Source organism: Colobus angolensis, unplaced genomic scaffold (assembly GCF_000951035.1).
Source record: "Colobus angolensis palliatus isolate OR3802 unplaced genomic scaffold, Cang.pa_1.0 Scaffold322, whole genome shotgun sequence".
Taxonomy (NCBI): domain Eukaryota; kingdom Metazoa; phylum Chordata; class Mammalia; order Primates; family Cercopithecidae; genus Colobus; species Colobus angolensis.
Window position 1 is genome coordinate 100,088 of NW_012116511.1, and position 24,956 is coordinate 125,043.

Here is a 24,956-nt window from a genome sequence, read left to right on the forward strand (position 1 = left end):
TGCGGAGAGGGACGCGTGTTTCGTGCTCGGATCCTTACAGTTCCCACACCCAGGCCATCTCACCACCGATGGCTTGTTTTTTTCTCGTCCTGCGTTGGGGGCCGAGGGTTGGGAATATTTTTAGGGAAGCAGCGGGGAAGGACGAGGAGAACCTAAAGGAGCGCGACAGGGTTGAAGTCGGCGTCTGGGGACCCCATCCCCAGGCGCAGATGCTGCCCCCAGCAGCCTGACGTCTGTGGTAGGACATCAGTTATGCTTCTCCAGATCGCTCACCTCCCCTGAGGTCAAGTTATTTAAATTTTTTTATATTTTTTTAAATAAAATGAGGTTTGGCGAGAAGAACTCCTGCCTAGAGTCTATTATTTTGGGGAGGGGTCTGGGTATGGAGCCCTCCCTACTGACCCGTGTAGTCTTTCATTGAATTGCCCCATCAACACCACAACTGCCCCTAATTTTAAGATCCCTGGGTGGTTGGGAGGGAAGGTGGAACCTAGAGAAGCTGTGGCTATATTTTCACTTTTCTGAATCACATCTTTCCCCAGTTTCTTGAACTTCTTGCCTCTGAAATGGCATGAGTGTGCCAGGGGTCTTGTTCCTCTTGTTACTGTTATTTAAGCTGTTTTTAAAAAACGACTTTCGCGGTTTTCCCCTCATTTCTTCAGTCTTTATTTCCTCCCCATCCCCCGTTTTTATTGTTTGTTTTTCAACTGAATACTTTGTTTCCGTGGTCTCTTTATAATGCTCTTGAGAATTAGCATTTCAGTTGGTGTTCTGTCACATTTCACCGTGGGCTTAGCACTTGAGGGAAACTAAGTCAGTTTCTATGCTGCAAGGGCTAGGATTTAGAATTCTCAAGCTTTGAACAGGTTTCAGTGGGGAACGAATAGTGCTTAATCCTATTCAGTTTTCCTTTGCAGGCTCATTGCTGTCAGAAATCACTGGGTGGCTGTTGCAGCCACTGATGGGGGCTGCATTGCAATGCAATCTTGAATTGTGATAAGGGCCAACGGGGTACATCCATCAGGCTGTGAGTTTGACGCAACTTTTAAAGAGCTATGCTGTGTCACCTGTCAGAGCTCGAGTGGTCATTCTTTTAATTCAATTTAAGAACTACCATCAAACTTCAGATATCTATTTTTGGGAGGTTATTGGAGAACTGTACCACTGGTAATGGCTTGGAACAATGGTGTGGATTTAGAGCTAATTTAATCCTGTCTTCCTCACTTCTTGGGCAGAATTCCCACTGAAGTCAGTAGTGGTCTTGTGTGCAGACAGACTGCTGAGAACAAGAGGCTGCTCATTTAGCGTAACGGGAAGGGACGGTTTCTTTCCCTTTAAAACATCCCTCTGTAAGAAAGACCTAGTCATAACAGTTCTTTAATCTTTCACCACTAGTCCAAGTAGTTAAGAGCACTTTTTGCAAAAACCTTCGAAAGAAAATTTGTGGATGAATTGAGCCACGTCCCTCGAACTCTTGATATCTACATTGGATGGTGATTGTTAAAGAAAATTAAAAGTGATTTAAAAAATCAGTTAATAAAGCTATAATTTCAGTAAAATTTTTCCTAACTTTTGTAAAAAACGTAAACTGCCAGGGAGCATTTTGTAGGTATGTATGCTTCAAATCTGAAATTTAAGTCCCAGTAGAAAGAAGCAAATTTAATTTAGGGGATGAATCTGAAGAGAGGCCACCAAAAAAAAAAATCTAAATAGAAAAGAAGGAAATTCAGATATCTTTTGCTGTATTTCAGGAGATAGCTTTAGGGCAGTTTGCTCACTTTCGTGTTCTTAAAGACTTACTGACTGCCTGGGTCCATCATTAGATATGTGAGCACTTGGAGGTTTCCAAATGAGCTTTGTGCTGATCTGAGTTGCTGAGCTAGTTAGATCTTTGGCTCCTTGACGTAACATTCTTGTGGCTTACCCTTTCCAAATTACTAGTTCTAAGGAATTGAGTTTAAAAAACCTAACCAGTGACCAGAATGTAAAAATAGGTATTTAAAAATCAGAACCATGTCCACGTGTACTACCCAACCACTTGCTTTCAACTAAAAATACTTGCAAAGATGACAAAGCAGTCCACAACCAAAATATTTATTGGTACAATTTCTCTGTAATTAGTAATATCGTACAGTTATGTTTAACTTCAGGTTCTGCCCTGAATCACCCCTCTCATATTACTGTGGCTAGTGAACTACAAAGGTTGTATCTTTGCCATTTCATTTAGAAATGTAGGGTTTATATTTTATATTGCAGAATGCTAAATATTTTTGAAGGTTTTGTTTTGTTTCTGTTTCTACCCTGTCTTTACTAAAAATACAAAAATTAGCCGGGCATGGTGGCGCACACCTGTAATCCCAGCTGAAGACGTGGGCCCTTTTCTTTCTTTTTTGAACTGAAGAAGTCTGTTTAAAAGCTGTGTGTGGACTTTTTATTGAAAAGTATGATTTGCTACTAGTGTTATAAGGCACATAAACAGTTTATAGGGATCAATACCACTGAGTCACATTTTGCATTTCTAAAATCTGTATTGTTTACTTGGAGAAAACAAAAGAAATGTGCCTACCTCCTTCCGCCATCCCACCTTTATTTAGAAACATTTCCAGTGGGCTTTTTTTTTTTTTTTTTTTCAGATTCAGAATTACTGTACCTAACCACTGGGTACCCTTACAGATTTCAAAGCCTCAAGTAAATGTTTATGCTGGCTTTCGTAGTCAGCAAATAGTAGCCAAACCCTAATTTACTGCTCTTTTATAGAATCTTGGAATCTCAGGGCTGAACCCTTAGGAGTCAGCAGATCCACTCTTAGCCCTAGTCTCTTCCTCTCAACATGCAAACAGTTCTAATCTCTTTGGAATGTCTGAGCAAACAGAAGATTTGTATGTGATTCTGTCACCTTCTAGACAGAACATCCTTTGGGATGCCATGTTTTGGCATAAACCAGCAACTTGATATTATACAATTCGTAGCATTTCTCTGCGTGGGCAGTGCCCGGGACTAAAATCTAAAATGGAGTCAATGCCTGGTGTCATTAACTATAGGGAAATAGCCTCCAAGTTAGCTATTAGAGTTATTTAGAAGTTATAGCCGAGTGCAGTGGCTCACGCCTTTAATCCCAGCACTTTGGGAGGCTGAGGCGGATGGATCACGAGGTTAGGAGATGGAGACCATCCTGGCTAACACGGTAAACCGCGTCTCTACTAAAAATAAAAAAAAAAAAAAAATTAGCCACGCGTGGTGGCGGGCGCCTGTAGTCCCAGCTACTTGGGAGGCTGAGGCAGGAGAATGGCGTGAACCTGGGAGGCGGAGTTTGCAGTGAGCCCACCCTGCACTCCAGCCTGGGCGACAGAGCGAGACTCCGTCTCAAAAAAAAAGAAGTTACAGGTAAGCCAAGAAGGAAAGAAATAAATCATTTCAGTTATCATCTAGAAATGATTTATAGTTTTTGTTGTTGTTGTTTTGGTTTGTTTTGTTTTTGAGACACAGTTTCACTCTGTCGCCCAGGCTGGAATGCAGTGACTGTGATCTCGGCTCACTGCAACCTCTGTCTTACCAGTTCAAGTGATTCTGGTGCTTCAGCCTTCCAAGTAGCTGGGATTACAGATGTGTGCCACCATGCCCGGCTAATTTTTGTATTTTTAGTAAAGATAGGGTTTCACCATGTTGACCAGGCTAGTCTTGAACTCCTGACCTCAAGTGATCCACCCAACTTGGCCTCCCAAAGTGTCGGGATTATAAGTGTGAGCCACCGTGCCCAGCCGGTTTATAGTTATAGCTAATGGATTTTGGTAGCTTTTTCTATAAAGTATGTGTATGTATATGTATTTCATATGAGAAAGGGAATATTGTATGTATTCGTGATGTGAAGCACCTACTCATTGTCTGTATTTAATAAATATTTGATGAATTAATTCATTGAACCTTTAATACATTAGAGGAGAAGAATCTTTAGTCAAGATTCTTTGGTAGAGTTGACGTAGAAATGGGTAATGTTTCATGTAGAAATATCATGTCGGTAACACTTCATTTAGAGGATTTGCTTTTCTAACCACTGATATTGTTTCTCCTGGTTTTGTGGTTGGCTTCGAATCTGTGTTCTAAGTTTCTTAGATGCATGTTTTTTGTGTCTAGAAGAGTAGATAATCTGTGTATTTCTGTGGTGTTGGGGTAGTATTAATTTTAATTAGAATTTCAGAGCTTTCTGAATGTTCTTATTTTAAAGCGATATCTCTTACCCCTTGGCATTGGAATAGATTTCATGTGATCTATGAGTGCATTCATACTGCTTCTGGATTTTTTTTCTTCAAAGATTGCCATTGAGCTAATTTCATATTCTCAGTTATCTTTAAAATCAAAACATGTTTTCACTTCACAGACACCTCTCTGAATTTTGCATATTTTCACTCTAGCATATTAGAGCCATAAAGTCAAAAAGTACATAGATTGTGTCCCAAATAATCTGGAATAAATTGAAGGATAAGAACAATCTTTTCTTGAGATCTGAGCTGTATCTTAAGTAAGGTTTTGCTTTAGGTAGCCAAGTTGACATTTTGCATAGATAACTAAATCTGGCATCATGGGTATCGTTTTAGTTCTTCCCAGGTTAGGAACTGGAGGGCATGGAAAGGCTCCCAAGTGGTTTTGTCAGTGTTCATCTGTAGGACCTTATTGCCTAGGTCAGTTAGGGTAGTTCATGCATTTAAACCAAATCTTTCTGAAGAGACCAGTTTCCTCTTGCTTTGCTCTTAGGGCCTCACCATCAACCTTCAAGAAAGAATTTTCAAATACTTAAAGACCTATGTTACCCTTCAGTTGCCTTTTTCCAGGATAATTGTGGTTTTAAAAAACTTGTCATATAGGTCTGATTACCAGCTCTGAAGTCACCTTTTCCAAGCTCTTGTAATCAGGTTTCCAGACCTGCTGATGAGCTTCAGGGCTGGGCCATTATAACAACAGTGCTGAATTTACTCACATTTTTCAGAGTTTCCTACATTCTACCAATATATGTACATATCCCAGTAGCTTAAATACATAAAATTAAAATCTGATTTACACTCTGCCATAATTCTTTGTTTCTTTCTCTTTTTGTCCAGAAGCTACTTGTTTTTCACCCTAGATTCATTTACCTTGAGGGCCAGAAGGGAACTTGGAGATAATTTGGTTCAGACTCCTGACCTGGGCTGGAGAGGCTGGAGAGTGGGGTTCTTGGGCCTCCCGGGTGCATAAACTGCCTGAGACTAAGTGAAGTATTGAGCTCCCATATACATACTCTCCTGTGTGTGTGCGGCATCTCTGTGTGTGTGTGTGTGTGTGTGTGTACAAGTGTATGAGAGAGACAGGTTGAGGGAGAAAGAGAACTTTAGGAGCGGTTTTTGAAAGGGTTTTGGGAAACAGAAAAGGTTGAGAACTGATGTTTCAGTTCTTATTTTTGAGATTAGAAGATAGATGTTTTAAGAGTATTCTTTTGTTTTTCTCTTCTTTTTCATTTTTTCACCCTATTGCTCTTTTCATCATTTATTCTCCCCTACCCCGCATTGTATTTCTTTCCATTTATTTGAATTCATTTAGTCGACCCCCATTTACCTAATTGTCAAGGTTAAACTGAATTCTGATATAATCCTGGCCACTCATATTCTTACCTGTGAACTTAATGAATGTGCATTTATTTCCTCACAAATTTCTTTGATGGAATGTTGATTAGAAGGGATCAGTAACATGTCCACACTGTTTGATGCTGGTTAGACTGCCAGGGATCAGTAACATGTCCACACTGTTTGATGCTGGTTAGACTGCCACATATGCCGTTGTGATCTTGGGCACATTATTTCTCAAAGCCTCATTTCCTGTAGTAAGGGGTTAAAAATCATACCTACCTCAGAGTTCCATGAGGATTAAATGAGCTAATGCTTATAAAATGCTTCACAGAGTGTCTGGCATCTGTAAAAATTACTAGGTTAAGAAAAGACCTAGTGGGTTGGTTACTGGTGAATACATAGTAAGCAGATTTCTTGCAGTGGTCAGGAATAATTATCTGTGTGGAAGTACAGTCTTTGATATGAAATGGTAATTTCCTATGGTGATCACAGTTAAAACCACTTTTTTAACAATTTCAGTCCAGTGTCTATAATGTTTGAGCTTTTAGAAACTCTTCATTCTTTTTGGTAATTTACAAAAGAACATATATATGGCAAAACAGTTGGGATCTAGTTTCAATAACGCAGGGATAATGTAGTCTTTTTTGTTATGTTGCCAGAGGTAACTGATTATAAATGTAAAACTGTGTGCATATGCTCTGTTATAACTTCTCTCTATAACCACAGTAAACTTGCTGAAAAAAGCCTATTAGTGAGTAGAATTTTTATTGATAATGTTTAAACCTCTGCATATGGCATTAAAATATAACCTTTATAAATCTCTGTGAAATGTACCTGCACACATAATTTCCAGCAACATAGTGTTTTAAGTTAGTTGCCAACATTAAGAAATCAGATTTCATATCAATATCTTTATTTTAGGCTAGAAAAACTGGATGATGGTGTAGCACTGGGCCCACTGGGTCCACTGGGTCTGTTGTTTCTGGTGCTGTCATGCATCAGCTGCTTTGCTTAACCTGTCCCTGACACATGCATTTTATGCTCAGTTCTAGCTTTGTTCTAGGTTCCATTGTGAGTAATCCTGTAAGGCGTGAAGCATTGATAATCAATAAACAGGTAAAAAAAAATAATAAGGAAGCTAATGGTTTTGCAGCACAGACTATATACCGGTGCTGTAATTGGTACTTTATATATGTTAATAACCCTGCTCCTTTTTTGCAGCACTGTCTTGGAGTAGCTGGTGTGCTCATTTTACGGATGAGAAACTGAGGCTTAAAAATTGAGTAAATGGCTCAAGGGCACCCAGCTTGTGTATGGCTAAAACTCTTGTTTTTTCTGTGAGTTCCAGTTATTGCTTTTAATTGTTTGATGTTTTTACTCAGTAGAAGTTGATGTTTTCTGGAATTTGTTGGCATCTGCAGTATCTAACTTTTATAAAAGACAGGCTTGCTTTCCTGACTGGGTTCACCCATCTAGATTTTTGTGTAAAGGTATGATTATGAAGCAGACCTGAGTACTACTTTTAGTTCTATGATTCTTGAATCACGCTGGAACAGGGAGTACCCTTCATCTTGTTTTTCAGACTAGAAACATTTAGAGTAATGTTTCTAGCCTGATGTTTCAATATTAGAAAAATATACCAGAGGATAAAACACATCGGAATAAAATGTGGCTCTCCCCCCACCTTTAGTTTCTGCCTTTCCTGTGGTTTTGCACTTTTTGCTTTCATTTAAAGTGCAAATGGCATTCCCCAGGGTGCTTTATATGATTTAGAAAGTCAGGTAGTACTGCAGGGATTATGAAGAAAAGCAGCAGACTAGTGCCCTAGCTCCCTTCTTGACAGATTTCTGCTGCCCTGAGGTAACTACTTGTTGGAGGCTCAAAGAATGAGGGTTGTAATCAACTCAGTATACCACTGGAGGCTATATGAGTAAGCAGCAAACTTTTTCCATAAATGCAGAATGTTGGCAAACTGACAAATTGCATATGCCACCCAGAAGGAATGCTGAGGGCAGTCACGCCCCAAGTGCAGTGTTTCTTGTGATTAGGTACATGTGAAGCCTGTTAGTAACAATACGAACCTGTGATCAATTAAGTAGTTGACCAGTGGTTACCTCCTCCTCCCTGCTCTTGTTACCCAATAAATAGAAAGGGCTGTGGAAGCTCAGGGGTTGCCTTTGCTCACTAGAAGCAGGGAGCTCTTTTCTTCTTCCCCTGGCCCTTTAAAACAGTTTCTTGTGTGTGTTTTTGTTATCATTTCCACGCTCATCCCTTCTTTTACTCTCATAATGACTGCCTCAAGTAGTAACAGTAGTAACTGTCATAGTGATGGTCTCAAGTAGAAACTGTGGCAGTCTGCCACAAGTGGCGCCCGAACAGGGACTATCAGTGACAAACAGAGACCTGAAGAGACCTGAAGGGACCTGAGGAGGCCTGCAGGGACAAATAGAGATAAGTAGGGATAAATAGAGACAAATAGAGACAGATAGGGAAAGACAGGGACTTGCACCAACTTGGAGGAACTAACAGGGACCATAGGAACAGACAGGGAGAGATAGGGATAGGTAAAGACTAGCAAAGACTAGCAGAGACTAGCAGAAGCCAGCAGAAACTTGCAGGGACAGACAGAGACAGATGGAGACAGGGTCCTATATAGACTTGAACAAGAAAAGTCTGCTGGAACAGAAAAACTAAAACCAACCAGACAAACGAGAAACCCCAATACAAGTCTGCCGGCGGCAACATAAGGAGATGAGCAAACTGTGCGGGTGCCCTGAAGGTGTGTGTGACCTTGGAATGGAAGACTGGAGAGACCCATGGATTCCAGCTACAGGTCTGGTTCCCCTAATACAAGCCATGAGCCAGTTGAATCTGAATGCAAAGATGGAACAGAGGACTGACTGGAGTCACACTGACATCAACCCCCATGACATGGGGATAGATAAAGAAAACTACGCAGGAAGCTGATAAACTGTTAGAGTGTCAGGGTCAGGCAGAGACTACTGACTCCATGTTTGTGGCCATGCTGGCCGTGGTTTCCTGTGTGTCTGTAAGATCAGCTGGACCACCAACTGGCAATTAAGGGCTGCACAGCCTGTAGTTGCCTTTCTCAATTAATTCAAAAACAAAATGGGAGAAATGTTGGAGGTCGAAAGAATGAGGGTCGTGATCAACTCAGTATACCACTGGAGGCTATAGGAGTAAGCAGCAAACTGTTTCTCATAAATGTAGAATGTTAGCAAACTGACAAACTGCATATGCCACCCAGAAGGAATGCTGAGGGCAGTCACGTCCCAAGTGCAGTGTTTCTTGTGATTAGGTACATGTGAAGCCTGTTAGTAACAATACGAACCTGTGATCGATTAAGTAGTTGACCAGTAGTTACCTCCTCCTCCCTGCTCTTGTTACCCAATAAATAGAAAGGGCTGTGGAAGCTCAGGGGTTGTCTTTGCTCACTAGAAGCAGGGAGCTCTTTTCTTCTTCCCTTGGCCCTTTAAAACAGTTTCTTGTGTGTGTGTGTGTGTGGTTTTTTTTTTGTTATCATTTCCACGTTTGTCCCTTCGTCACTTTGTTCAGTCTCCGAATGATGGTCTCAAGTAGTTAACAGTAGTAACTGTTGTAGTCATGGTCTCAAGTAGTAACTGTGACAGTCTGCCAGTGCTACTTTCACTAGTTTTGGTTTTATTTTCTGGTGTTTTGTCTCTAAATAACATGATTTTCTTGTTTCTTTATTTTTTTAAAGTGACAGAATATTTTTATGCTTTATTGTTTGCTAAAAGTTTAGTGGCTGGGCACGGTGACTCACGCCTGTAATCCCAGCACTTTGGGAGGCCGAGGTGGGCAGATCACCTGAGGTCAGGAGTGCGAGACTAGCCTGGCCAACATGGTGAAACCCTGTCTCTACTAAAAATACAGAATTAGCTGGGTGTGGTAGTTCATGCCTGTAATCCCAGCTACTCAGGAGGCAGAGACAGGAGAATCGCTTGAACCCAGGAGGTAGAAGTTTCAGTGAGCCAAGATTGTGCCATGGCACTCCAGCCTGGGCAATGAGAGTGAAATTCCTCAAAAAAAAAAAAAGTTTATATTTTTGTGTGTAGTTAGTTGTTCAAATTGATGTTTCTGTAGGGGTGAGGTTAGCAGGCCGAGTGGGGCAGACAAGCACTAGAAAAGCCTATTCTGCTACCTTGCTGAGGTCTGCTTACTCCTGTTCCTTGATTTTTACATTTTAAATGTAATACCTGTTTGACTTTCTACCTCTAGTTAGCTTCCTTACTAACTCCTTCTTCCCATTTTCTCCCCTCTTCCATTTTCCAGCTTATATATACCAAAGCTGAGTCATGTAAAGTGCTTTGATTACATGTACTTTCTTTTACAACTTTATGTTTTATCCTGAAGTTATCCTGATCCTTATCCTTGTCCTTATTTTCTTTGTACCCATCCTTGGTTCAGCTTTAAACTATTTTAGAAACTGTGAAATTCTTGCCGGTAGGATCAAACATGATGCAATCTTTTGGTTCCATTTTCTTTTTATGTTAAAGCTATCCTTACTGGCTGGGCCGTCCATCATCCTGAACTGGTTTTATTTCTAGAACTGCTGTGTAGCTGTGTGCAGGGAAGTCCTTTGCCTCTTTTTCTGGGCTCTATGTTTCTTTCTTGGTTCACTGACAAAAAGTCAAGAGTTTATCCATGAGCTTGTAACCAGAACTGTTTTTGGATCTTGGCCATTAAAATCAGCATCAGTGGCTGGGTGTGGTGGCTCATGCCTGTAATCTTAGCACTTTGGGAGGCTGAGGCAGGTGGATCACCTGAGGTCAGGAGTTTGAGACCAGCCTGGCCAACATGGCAAAAACCCATCCGTACTAACAATACAAAAATCAGCCGGGTGTGGTGTTGCATGCTTGTAGTCCCAGCTACTGGAGAGGCTGAGGTGGGAGGATCACTTGAACCCAGGAGGTGGAGGTTGCAGTGAGCCGAGATTGTGCCACTGCACACCAGCCTGGGTGACAGAGTAAGACTCCGTCTCAAAAAAAAAGAAAAAAAATCAACATCAGCACAGGCTACATCCTAATTTCCTTAATGAAGACTTCTAGTAGTTGCCCAAAAAAGTGTGAATGGGAGGTGGGTTTCTTGAGGCTTGCATGTCTTAAAATGTCTTTCTCCACTCTCAGTTTGGTTGTATATAGAATTCTGTTAGGTGATTACTTTCCCTCCAAATTTTGAAGGCGTCTTTTGAAGCCATTTGAAGGATGCTCTTTCTCTCACCTAAGTCCTCAGAGGTACCTGGAACCTCCAGTTCTTCAGGCTCTCAGGACTTTTCCAACAATCAACTTGTTTCTTGTAGGCCCCCACCAAAACAGTAACAGTCTTCTGCTTCCTCTGCTCTGCTAAGTCAGTTACTTTGTACATCTGCTTTCCATCTTCTAAAATTTTGTTGACATATCTGCTGGCCTGACCCTTCCCATTGTTTTTTTTTATTGTATTATTATTATTATTTTTTTGCTTTGCTTTTGTGAATATGTTCCTTGTAAGAAAACTTTTCTCACTGTCATTTTAGTGTGGTTCCGGGAGGAAGCAGAAATTAGCTTATGTTAAATATATTAGATTTTGGAATTTAAACAGATTAAAAACAAAATTCCACAATATTGCCATGGTACTCACATTTGATAGGGACTGCAGCCGTAATAAATTTATACTAGTTTGCCCATGCCAGCTGCTGGGTTGAAGTTCATTTATATAGAGGGAGGTGGAAAAGTCAGGTGATTGAGTGAACATCTAGGGTGCCTGTGAGTGGATAATTTATTGGTCAAGAAGCTGCTTCCTAGGAAAAGTTCAGTAAATGTATTATATATTTTTCCTGTGGTCTTTCAAGGATTAGTTCAGTATAAACTCTTAGAAATATTATATACTTGAACTAGACTTAACAATACATACTTACCAAATTTGTTTTTGTTGTGTATTGGAGGTAACAGCGTTAGTTTAGATTTATTGAGTATCTTAGTTTGTCTGTCTTTAGACAGACATATTGTTGTCACACATATACTTGAATGTTCTTTGGACCAGGCACGATGGCTCATGCCTATAATCCCAGCACTTTGGGAGGCCAAGGTGGGCAGATCACTTAAGCTCAGGAATTCAAGATCAGCCTGGACAACGTGAGGAAACCACATCTCTATTAAAAATAAATAAATAAAAGAATATTGTTTGAATATGATTTGGGGATTACAGTAAGCTTTGAACATATGCAGGTTCTGTTAAATACTGTAAGGGTGAAAATTTCATTTCATTACTAGGTGGGACATAATTAGGGATTTACATTAATGTGAAGGTACAGATGTTAGGGATTTTTGAGTATGGGTTTTGGGGATGGTAAAACAAAAAGGAAGGTTCTGAATGTCGCAGTGGGTCAGTAGTGACTGTGAGGTCTGAGGAAATGTCAGTATGATCTAATGCCTGTTACGTGATCAGTGTTGGTTAATTTAGTTGCCCAGTGGGTTTTAGAGATTTAGAAATTCAAATCTATTATGCATTAACGTAGAAGATGTTTCAGGGAATAGATAAGGAAAGTATTTCCCCAGAGTATGTTGGTATGCTAAATGACTTGAGTCTTTCATTTTTTTTTTTGGGAGACAGAGTCTTGCTCTATCGCCCAGGCAGGAGTGCAGTGGTGCAATCTCGGCTCCCTGCAACCTCCGCCTCCCGGGTTCAAGCGATTCTCCTGCCTCAGCCTCTTGAGTGGCTGAGATTACAGGTGCCCACCACCACGCATGGCTAGTTTTTTGTATTTTTAGTAGAAGACGGGGTTTCACCATCTTGGCCAGGCTGGTTTTGAACTCCTGACCTCGTGATTCACTTGCCTCGGCCTCCCAAGTGCTAGGATTACAGGAGTGAGCCACCGCGCCTGTATGAAAACTTTTTTTCCTCCTACCCTGACCAAGGAGGGCAGATCACCTCTGCCCTCCTTGACCTCCCAAAGTGCTGGTATTACAGGTGTGAGCCACTGCACCCAGCCCCCATTTGATTTTTAAAACAATTTTGTACCATGGGTCTGACAAGTAAGAAAAGTGAAGAGTTTAAACTTAACCAGAGTCCTGGAGCAGTTACTAATGGAGCTTCAGGCACAGCCAAGGTCTCTTATGTCCAGAGTTGTGCTCTCTACACTGTGCACTTTTGCCAGTTGAAGTTTTCTTGGAAAACTCAGGAAATCTGCCAAGTTTTATAGCTAGAGGGATGTCCTGTAGCTTTTATATATTTGTGTCTTGAGTCCTGAAGGTAGACAGAGCTCGGTCTTCCAAAAATAGTTCAATAAATGTGTCAACATTTTGAAATACTACTGAAAAAACAAGGAAGTAAAAGTCCTATGGGATTATTGGAAAATGATGCCAAATGCCTCCACAAGTATTTGAAAAGCAAATGTGGCAGTGGTTATAAGCTAGACAATGGTTCATATTCAGCCTTTGCTTTTGGGGACCATTTTTATTATGATAATCTTTTACTGTTTCCCAGTACTCTGTTTAATTGCTTCTAGACTCTGGTAGAAATGCTACTAAATGTCTACACTCTGGTAGAAAAGCTACTAAATGAACATTTTCCTTGGAAAATTTTCTTTAATCCACTTCTCTTAAGGAGAAAAAGGAAAACTTTTTTTCCTTAATAACGCGGGTAAAAGCTGTGTGTGGGAAAGGTCAGAATGTCACGTACTGAGTTGAGTCTGTCCACTGCAAAGAAATCAAGAGTTTATCTATGAACTTGTAACCAGAACTGTTTCTGGATCTTGGCCATTAAAATCAACATCAGTAAAGCCTACGTCTTGATTTCCTTAATGCCAAGATTGTCTGTTTTAAATTACACACATATGGGAATGTGAGTACATTCGTCTTCCCCCACCTCCCTCCGCCCGAAAACAGGAGGAAAATAAAGGTATGTTGAAGATATTCTAAACTGTTGCAGCTCTGCAATGAAGAGCTGTAGATGTGGGCTGCACATGTGGTGCAGATGTGGCTCCTACCTAATTGAGCCCATTTCACCTTCATCCTCAGTGTTGCAAGCTTAAATTGAAAGAGGATAGATTCTAGAATAGTCTATAGATCTATGATTTATGTGTTACTTGCTCTGTGTAGAACACATAATAGCAGTGAAGGATAATGTGGCATTTTTTTTAAGGACTTTTTTTTTCCCGGTTAGGTTTTCTAAAGCCATGTTTGGTTAGGTTTTTTTTTAAAAGTCATATAGTATCTGATTATCAAAGTGTTTTTGAAAGAAAGAATGTACCATTATCAGTTACAGAAAAGTGTTTTATTGTTTTAAACTTTTTACTATGGAAATTTTTCAATATATTCAGAAGTAGAGAATACTGGTATAATGAACCTCACGTGTCCTCGCCTGGCTTCAACAGTTACCAGCCACATGACTAGTCTTGTTTCATCTGTATTTCCCTTTGACTCCCTGACACACTCTCCTCTTTTTTTTAAGCAAATTCCAGACATCATATAATTTTATTTGTGAATAAGTGATATTCCCTTCGCTTCCCTTTTCTTGGCATGTGCTTCGTGGTCTCCCAAATAAAGCTCATATTTATTACTGATTTTGTGGAATAACAGAAAGTTGATCATTTGTGACATATTGTTATGATGTTTTTGGAATAAATATCTGAATATTGTTTTAGTCAGTGAAAGCGGTTTCACGTAAATGTAGCATTGTGGACACAGGGAATGCTTTAACCAGTGCTAAAAACAAGGCACATAAACCAAAAAATACAGCAAAAAACCCTAACAATTTCCAAACCAAATCTGAACTGATCTCCAAATTCTCATATTTTCTCAAGGTAATGTTAAAGTTGATGTTGTATAATTTTTTTTCCTATGACTCCTACCTATGTTTATATTATGTTTTATTGTTTTTAGATTTTTCTTTTTTCTTTTCTTTATTTTTTTTTTTTTAAGATGGAGTCTCACTCTGTTGCCCAGGCTGGATGCAGTGGCGTGATCTTGGCTCACTGCAACCTCTGCCTCCCAGATTCAAGCAATTCTCTGCCTCAGCCTCCTGAGTAGCTGGGATTACAGGCGCCCACCAACATGCACGGCTAATTTTTGTATTTTTAGTGGAGATGGAGTTTCATCATCTTGGCCAGGCTGGTTTTGAACTCCTGACCTCGTGATCCACCTGCCTCGGCCTCCCAAGTGCTGGGGTTACAGGCGTGAGCCACCGCGCCTGTATGAAAACTTTTCTTCCTCCCACCCTGCCTTCTTTCTTTTCTTCTTTTGCCTAACATAGTTTAGTGGAAATATGTTGGAACTAGACCAAGCGAAATATTCTTTTTTAGCTGACTGAACTTTAATGGGACTACACAGTTATAAAATCAAAGCAACCTGTTTGTATATGGTTCTGTCTGGCAGTATAGAAGGGAAGGTACATGCCTTAAACATCGATGATACACTAATTTAGAAATCATTATGTAAATTGTTGGCATTATAGCTGCAGCTGACAATCACTTCATAGTCGAAGTGCTTTTCCTAAGTAACAGGCAGTATTTTTATGTTGGAGATAGTTTATTTTATATTTTAATTTGTACTTTCAATTAAGATATAATTATTTAATATAATTTCTTTGTAAAGACATTGAATTATAAAATATTGATAATAAGCATGTTTTGAATACTTAATATATGTCAGACACTATTCTATAGGCACTTTTATTTTTAAATATTTTTTTAGAGGTGTGGTCTTGCTGTGTTGTCTGGACCGGAGTACACTGGCTTCTCACACATGTGATCATTGCATGCTACAGCCTTGAACTCCTGGGCTCAAGTGATCCTGCTGTCTCAGCTTCTTGAGTACCTGGGACTAGAGGTGTGTACCACCATGCTGGTTATCTATAAGCACTTTTACGTATATTTATGTATTTAATTCTTGTAGTAACTCTCTGTGGTAGGTACTATTATCCTAAGTATCCTATAAGAAAACTGAGGTACTGCAGTTTGAAATAACTTGCTCAGGATCACTCAGTCAATTAATGGTGGAGCAGGGATTTGAACCCAGGCTGTCTGGTTCCAGAGCCTATAGCCATAACTACTGTCTTATATTATCCCTAAGAATATGTAAACTACATCAAACCCCAATCCTATTTGCATTCCCCTCCACAGGGGTAACTATCTTGAATCAGAGCCAATACTACACTATTGCATTAGGATGTAATTTGATCATTGGGGGAGAGTTTTCATTCAGAAACTAGAAAGCACTGATGAGATCCTACCATGTTCCTTTACCAGCTTTAGTTATAAAGGGGAAGCAGGAAACCGGAAGCATGTAGAGGATAAGGTGATAACCTCCATCTTACCGTCTTCCTTCTGCGCACTTAAAAAAGAAATGGAATGTTGAGTCTATCTGGAATGTTGACAGGTTACAAAGGAGCTGTTGAAGCCTGTCGTTCACAGTACCATTGAAAGGTGAAAATTTGTCTCCATTTGAGTACCTTGAAATGGCAGGTGTGTTATTGGAATATTGGACATCGTTGGTCAGTACTGCCGAGTATAGACTTTTGTAGGAGTTTATCCCGAATCTATAGTGACTGGAATTTCAGCAAACCAGGTATTTGATACCGTTTTTTCCCTTTTGTTTCTGAAAGGAGCAGAGGATAGAAAGACAATTGTTCTAGCCTCAAGTTCCAGTCCACTCATTAGTTAAGTGTGATGGTGGTCAAATGATGTTGCTTTTTGTGTCTGTTTTCTCTTAGGTGGTTCAGGTACCCTGAAATAAATCCTAATTTATATGTCTGTTGCTCATCAAAAAGTGTCCTTTCTTTAAGAAGGAAAGAGCCGGGGCATAGTGGCTCACATCTGTAATCCTAGCACTTTGGGAGGCTGAGGTGGGAGAATCGCTTCAGTCAGGAGTTTGAGACTGGCCTGGGCAGCATAGTGAAACCATGTCTCTACCAAAAAAAAAAAAAAATAATGAGCTTCGGAGACTGAGGTGGGAGGATTCCTTGAGCTCCAGAAATGGAGGCTACAGTGAGCTATGATCTTGCCACTGCACCCCAGCCTTGGTGGTGACAGAGTCACAAACAGTCTCAAAAACAAACAAACAAACAAAATACAGGGAAAGAAAAATATAGGGATTGTGCCTTGGCAAAACATTTGATAAAATTTTCATAGTATCTTTATATCTTTATAAACAACTTTGGAGAAAAATCTCTGGTGGTATTTGTTACTGAAATTTTAATCTTGGTCATCTCCTATCCAAGATATTTTTGCCAGTGATTTTTAATGATAGCAAACAAGGATTGCTTATGAGATATACAGATTTCACAGAAGTTTGTAGGGAAAACCGAGTAAGCTGTACCTAGATTGCCTTGTTAGCTACAAAACGGGCTGAAATAAATAACATGAAATTTGTTGGGATGTCTTTGAAAGTCTTCAAGTCTCTCCTGACATGTTTTGGCTGTTTGTTCTACTTTTCCTTCTGTTCTTTGCAGACTTCTTTTCCTCTGACTGTCCTTTCAATTTTCCTATTTCCCAGGGTTCTGTCCTTAGCCTTTGATTCGTAGCCCTGACTAATTTTTATCACCCAAGACTTTACCTATTATAATCTGCTAACTCACATCTCTCTCCAGGTTGTCTTTCTCTTGAGTTCTGGATCTTCGGTGACTTAGAAGAATCTCTGCCAGCATCTCATTGTTTTTAAATGAATGTATGAAATATTTTATGTAGAATGTGGGCTGTAATGGATTAGTTTGCATTGACTTAGAATATTTAGATACCTCATTTTAAGGGGTACATAGTGTGCACTAATAGATATTTGTTCAATAAAGATGAATGGAAACCATATCCATGAAGGGTTACTGGAATGTTGAGATGAGGACAAACTATAGCACCTGAAGAACTAGCCGTTGAAATAACTGAAGGGATAAGACTTACTGGGGGACAGCTTGTTGAGAGCTGGTTTAAGATATAATTATTTAATATAATTTCTTTGTAAAGACACTGAATTAGAAAATATTGATAATAAGCACCATGTTTTGAATACTCGAGCACTGCCTTTCTAATTTTGTTTTTGACAAAATCTGCTGGAAGAAATAAATTTTACATCTTGACCCTTTATTCAGTCTGGACGTGTGTATGTGTAAATATATGTATGAATAACAGAAACAAGTTTCACAAATTAGTTCTTAACCTTACTGTGTGCATTGTGCTCTGAGATTTCCTTTTCTACTTGATAATAATAAAATTCCAGTCAATAGTCCACTAACTTAATTTCACAACTCACTAATGGACTGTCGCTGCAATTTGAAAGTTCTTTTTCCATGGATAAAACTAAGAAATTTGGAGAAGGGAATTTTTCTACCTGGTAGCAGAAGAACTTTTTAACAGTTGGAGCAGGCTGACGATGAAACGGGGCTGCCTTGGAAAGGAGTGCTTTCCCAAGGCTCTAAGGACCCAGACAACAAGCCGTCGGAAGGTGGGAGGAAGATTCACTGGGTGGGAGATGGAACATTGTGACCACCAAGGTGTCTTCCAAGCCTTAAGATTTTATGATTCCCATTTTGTGACTTGCAGAAATTTTAAGATGATTAAAGTTATTTGAAGATGAAAAAGATTCTGAATTTTATTTACCATGATTCTACTTTTTTGTCAAAAATGTCTCAATTGTTTTAGAAATTAATTTTTAAAGTAAAAAGTTTTAAGAATTTTACATGCTAACTGTATTTCCATTATTAATTAATTCCATTTCCATTATTTCAATTTTTTTTTTTTTTAAAAACATTACTGACTGGGTGCTGTGGCTCATGCCTGTGATCCCAGCACTTTGGGAGGCTGATGCTGGAGGATCACTTGAGCCCAGGAGTTTGAGACCAGCCTGGGCAATGTGGTGAAACTCCATCTCTACAAAAAGTACAAAATAAACTTAGGCATGGTGACCAGTGCCTGTGGTCCCAGCTACTTGGGAGGCTGAGGTGGGAGAATCTCCTGAGCCCAGGAGGCCAAGGCTGCAGTGAGTGGTGATTGTACCACTGCACTCCAAGCTGGGTAACAGAGTGAGACCCTGTCTCAAAAAAAAAAAAAAAGCATTATTTAGGAAGTTTTAAATATATACAAAAGTAAACTGAATAGCATATTGACTCCCCGTTCCTTTCCCACCATTCGGCTTTAACAGCTGTCAGCTCATGGCTGGCCTTCTTTCACCAATCTCTCTGTTCACTTCAATTCTTACTATATTATTTGGAAGCAATTCCCAGGCATGTCATCATTCCATCTACATAACTTCGGTATGTATTTATAAAAGATGAGACTCTTGAGAATACCATTATAATATCTAAATAAATTAACAGTAAATCCTTAATGTCATCATGTATTCACTGTGTTCAAATTTCCATTTGTCTTTGCTTCTTTCATAGTCTCTTATTTGAATCAGGATCCAAGTTATGTACATACATTGAGATTGTGCTGGGTCTCTTCAGTTCTCTTTAATCTATTGGTTCTGTCCCCTTCTTTCTTTTATATTTCCTTGCAGTTTTTGTTGTTGTTGAAGAAATTGGGTTGTCCTCTATCCTTCCTGCAATTTCTGTTTTTCTGATTCCATCCCTGTGTAGTTTAACCTGTGCCCTCATCCTGTGAATTGGTAGTACATGCAGAGGCTTTTTATCAGCTTCTGGTTCAATTTTTGTTGTTGTTAATACTTCATTGGTTTTGTTTTTCTTAAAACCACTCAAAGAGTATACCTAAATGCTAAATGTAGGGATGTTTGGATTTATTTATTTATATTTTTTAAGACAGCATCTCACTCTGTCACCCAGGCTGGAGTGCAGTGGTGCAATTTCGGCTCACTGCAACCTCTGCATCCTGGGTTCAAGCAATTCTGCTGCCCCAGCCTCCTGAGTAGCTGGAATTACAGGAGTGTGCCACTACACCCAGCTAATTTTTTTATATTCTTAGTAGAGACAGGTTTCGCCATGTTTGCCAGGCTGGTCTCGAACTCCTGACCTCAAGTAATCTGCCCGCCTTGGCCTCTCAAAGTGTTGGGATTACAGGCCTGAGCCACCTTGCCTAGCCTCAGATTTCTTACTTGGTTTTTCATTTTTTGAAATCAGCCTAAGCCAAATTCCCCCTAAAAACAGATGGAACCACTTAGAAATTTGGGAAGATAATAATCCTCTGCAAACACCACATCCAAATACAGATTACACAAGAATTTCTACTCCAGCTTCATTTCCAAAAAAGAAAGGGAGAAAGCAGCTGTCTTAATACTTTCCGTGGACCACAAACCGGGTTTTCAGTTCAAGTGAGACATTTTACAGTAAAATCAGTCTTGATTTTTCTAGCACAGTGATGGAAACTTTTTAGTTTTGCTAGTTAGATTTCTCACCCAGTAAGCAAGAATCCTTAGTGACTCTGTTATTCCTTGACAATTAGAAGTGGCATAAAAGTGAGAAAATGTGAAATTAGAAAGCAACCAATTTATGTGGGAAATTAAATAAATGTTCTATAGTGATCCTTTGAAGGAATTTGTAATCTGTTTTTACTATTTCTTGTGGAAATTTTCCTGTGTATAAAGAGGGCAGAATAATACCATCCATTTCCCCACCACCTTCTTTTTCCCCTAATGTTTAGTGCATTAAGAGATGGGGATGAAGTCACACTGCTATTCACTGGAATCTTCTCTACTTTTTCATTTGTTGTATCAGGCTTGTAGCATAGGTTTTACATCTTTTTCTTTCTTTTGTTAATATTGGTAAATCTTGCTAGTTTTTATTTTAAGGTCTTTTGGCTTTTACTCATTTTGCTAGGTAGTAGATGAAGAGTCTATGGTGAGGTGAAGATGCTGGGATTAGGGTTCTTTTCCTGCCTTATTTTTATTTTTTATTTTTTATTTTTTTTGAGACAGAGTCTCGCTTTGTCACCCAGGCCGGAGTGCAGTGGCGTGATCTCGGCTCACTGCAAGCTCCACCTCCCGGATTCACGCTATTCTCCTGCCTCAGCCTCCTGAGTAGCTGCTACTAGAGGCGCCCACCACTACGCCCGGCTAATTTTTTGTATTTTTAGTAGAGACGGGGTTTCACCGTGTTAGCCAGGATGGTCTCGATCTCCTGACTTTGTGATCCGCCCGCCTCTGCCTCCCAAAGTGCTGGGATTACAGGTGTGAGCCACGGCGCCCGGCCCTTCCCTGCCTTCTTACTGAGCTTCTTTCAAAAAATACTTTTTATAATGGAGTTATATGCAAACATAGAGTAGAATAATGAATCCCCATATGGCCAATTTTCATCTGTGGACCTTCCAAACCCATATTCCCTGTTCCATGCTGGATTGTCTTAAAGCAGATCCCAGATATTATATGACTTCATTCATACTTTTTAAAATAGGTCTGTGATGAGTAAGCATTAAAAAAATGAAAACCACAATACTGTTCTTACAGCTAAAAAATTTACTTTCTTAATTTATCAAATATTCAATGTGTGCTCATATTTATCCAGTTGTTCATAAATGCTCTTATGGTTGGTTTAAGTTAGAATCCAAATAAGATCTATATTATGTTTGGTTTATATGTCTCTTGAACACAGTATCTTAATACCTACTTTGTGTCTCTTCTTTTTCTTTCAGTTTATTTGTTGAAACTGTGTTGTTTGTTCTATATTCAATTAATTTGTTGAAACTCTATTGTTTGCTCTGTAGAGTTTCCCACATTCTGGAATTTGTTGATTGCATCCCTGCCTGTCGTGCTGTTTAATATGTTTCTCTCTTCTGAATTTGCTATACATTGGTAGTAGGTCTGAGGCTTACTCAGATTCAAGATTAACTGGGAGTTAGGAGTATAGAATCCTTCCTAGTTATTAGTGTATATTTCTTACTGCTTCCCATCAAGAGATACAGTATAGGATCAGTTTTCTTTTTGGAATGAAGATTGATCAGTGAACTCTGGTGTTTCTAGCTGGACTGATCCATCCATCAGTCTGTTGGGAAAAGTTTGATTTCCCATTAAGCTTTTTTGCCTAATGGTTTTTAACAGCCATCGATGATTATTGCCTAGACACATTATTTCCTTACGTTAACTTTTTCCCCATATGTTTTTTCCTAAAGTAATTTAAATTATGAAACATCACATTTTCAGCCCTTTTTTGTTATGTATTTGTAAAAAAACATGGACTGTTTCCCATTTAACCAGCACACTATTATATTAATCAGTTGACAGTAGTTCTCTAATATTATCTAATATCTATGCTATATTAAAGTCTCTCCAGTCATTCCCGTGATGTCTTTTATATTGTGTTTGGCAAACTGGGATCCTGCCAAGGACCACACATTGCATTTAGTTATGATTATGTCACTTAAGTTGCTTACAGTCTAAAATAATTCTTCCCCTTCCTTTTTCATTCGCTTTTCATGATGGTGACCTGTTAGAGAGATGCAAGATGTTACAGGTCTTGGAGAATCTTTGTTTTTCTTAGCTGGCTTAATGGTTTCTATGTAAGAGTGTTTAAGTCATTCATCTAAACTCTATATTTTCTGTAAAGTAGAATTTAGATCTAAATTCTTGATTAGATTCAGAGCAAACATTTTTGGTAAGAGTATTTTCATAGCCAATTTGTATGCTTTCCATTGCTTAATATCAGGAACCACATAATGCAGTTATCTCAATATTAATGAAGCTAAGATTGAGTAAGGTGATGACAGATCTCCCCATTGTAAAATTATAGTTTTCCCTTTGATACTGGCATGTAATCTGGGAGGAGTGAGATGTTGGTACCCTACAAATAGTTAGTTCTTTGACAGTCTTTGACATAATAGTGTTAGTATCCATTGGTGATTTTACCTGAATCAGTTTTCTCTTTGGGAATAGCAAAATGGTGGTAAAATGGGATTTTTAAAGAATTGTGGTAAAATATACATACCTAAAATTAACCATTTTAGCATTTTTTTTTTTTTTTTGGAGATGGACTCTCTGCTGCCCAGGCTGGAATGCAGTGGTGCAGTCACAGCTCACTGCAACCTCCGCCTCCTTGTTTCAAGCGATTCTCATGCCTCAGCCTCCCGAGCAGCTGGGATTACAGGCACACACCTCCACGCCTGACTAATTTTTTGAATTTTTTAGTAGAGATGGGGTTTCGTCATGTTGGCCAGGCTGGTCTCGAACCCCTGACCTCAAGTGATTTGCCTGCCTTGGCCACCCAAAGTGCTGGGATTACAGGTGTGAGCCACTGCACCCAGCCACCATCTTAGTCATTTTTAAATGTATAGTTTAGTAGGAGTAAACACATTCACATTGTTCTGCAACCAGTCTCTAGAACTCTTGCAACATTAACACTCTATACCCTAAAATGGAATTTTAAAGTTTTATTATTTCTTCAATTTTATTAGGTTGCAATTTTCTGAGCAAAATAGCTTTCCCTCATTAATGTGGGCTATTTGATTACTGTGAAATACAGCCTTTTATTTGAAATGCAGGATAAGTACTTAATTTTCCCTTTTATCAAATTTCAGAATAAACTGTTGGCATAATAGTTATCTCGAGTTTTTTTCTTTGATTGTGTTTCTCTTTTCAAGTATCATTTTTGACTTAAGGATTTTTATATATTCAGTGTTACAGTCAATTGCAGGCATTCTTTTTGATGTTCCAATTGTTCCAACTTCGGCCATCCTCTTCAAACTGGCTCCTGTATCCTTTTGACACAACTTTGTCAGGCCTTGGAAGCAAGGAGTATGTTTATTTAAAGTCAGTAATGTTTCGTTTGGAGAATAACATCAAATCTACATTGACTGTGGCACAGAAAGCATTTACGTTATAGGAAGGTGCTACAGAGCATGGTAAAACTTTGATACTATGGCCCTAATTCAACAAATGGAAAAACACTGTAAAGTTAGATGATCTCTAAGCCTCTTCTCATTTTATGGTCTGTAATCTTTTACTACCTATAAAATTGTTTTGCTGTTTGATTATTTTTGGAACAAAATATTTCAGGGGTTTGCGTGTTGTTAAATTTTGTCTTAAACAGCATCTTCATTACTTTCTTCCCATTCTGATAGTTTCCTGGGCCATGGATTAAAGGATTGGAAATTTGGAAATGTAGGAGTTCCCACATATTTTACAGTTACAAAGTCCATACCCAGAGGAAGTGAGAAGGGGTTTGTGTCCTAACCTTTGCCTTTTATACCAACATAACGTAGCTAAACATTCTGTTGAGAGAAGGTCAACCTTGTAATGCTGGATCAATAAGCTGCTGTCTTGTTTCCTGCAGACAGCTTTATTTCCTCTGATTTGGGTAAACAGATGAGGTTTCATCGAGAGTTTAAATGTATAACTGAATTTGTGAAAAACTGTTTTCTAATGGAATAACATAATACTTATATCATGTTTCTAAGCCTCTGGGAAGTCACTGTCTGACACTTAAAAAAAAATGTTGATTTTGTAAATTGACTTTTCTTTCCCTAATGTAGAGTTTAATGTGGAAAATGGTCATTCTTTTCACTTTTGTAGGTTTTTTCCCCCAGAATAAATGTGGCTCAGTTTTATCCTTATGCTCCCAATAGTCACTATCATGACTCTTTTGTTAAGCATTAAATACGAATTGCCAGTTTGAAATACTTTGAACACTTACTGAATGCTGGGCAGCAGTACAAATAATACAGCTGCATACCATACTAATAAAAACAAAATACTGTGCCTTGAAAAACCATTTCTTCTCTAAGAATGAAAGAAGTATTGTGGAATTCTGTATTTATTTACCAGTGACTTACATTTTGGAATAAATAAAAGATTATACTGTAGTTTAGTTAAAAATATTCCTTTTCAGTGTTAGGAGGCATGGTTGATTTGTGAAATAACTTTACAAGATTATTTTTATAAGTAGACCATTAATTATTTTTAAAGAACCAGCATTTTAAAAATGTGTGAAATTGCTTTAACTATGAATACTGTTATATTCAGTAAATAAAGTTATTCTGTGAATTTTCCAGATGGTGATAGCCAACTAGAATAATTTGATTCATCATTTCTGCCTCATGCATGATATTATTTATTTATTTATTTTTTGATGTTTATTTTCTCCGATTTTATTGTCCAAGTTTTAAAATAACTTTCATTTTGAAGTACTTTTAGACTTTTTAAAAACTTACAAAAATACTGCAAGAAATTCCCATACACTCTTCAGCCAGATTCCCCACATGTTAACATCTAATGTATCTACAGTATGATGATCAAAACCAGGAAGTTAACACTGATGCAATACTATTAACATCTCCAGATCTTATTCAAATTTTCTCAATTTTCTCATTAATGTCCATTTTCTGACCTAGGATGCAAATCCAGGGTCACACACAGTATTCAGTTTCCACATCTCCTTAACCCCCTTTAATCTGGTACAGTTCCTTCATCTTTCTTT

General features: G+C 38.8%; 1 protein-coding gene across 4 annotated transcripts in view; it reads left to right on the forward strand.

Annotated features, from left to right (window-relative positions):
* EPB41L2 (erythrocyte membrane protein band 4.1-like 2) overlaps positions 1–24,956 on the forward strand; it is a 238,933-nt gene that overhangs the window by 800 nt on the left and 213,177 nt on the right. The window lies entirely within an intron of this gene.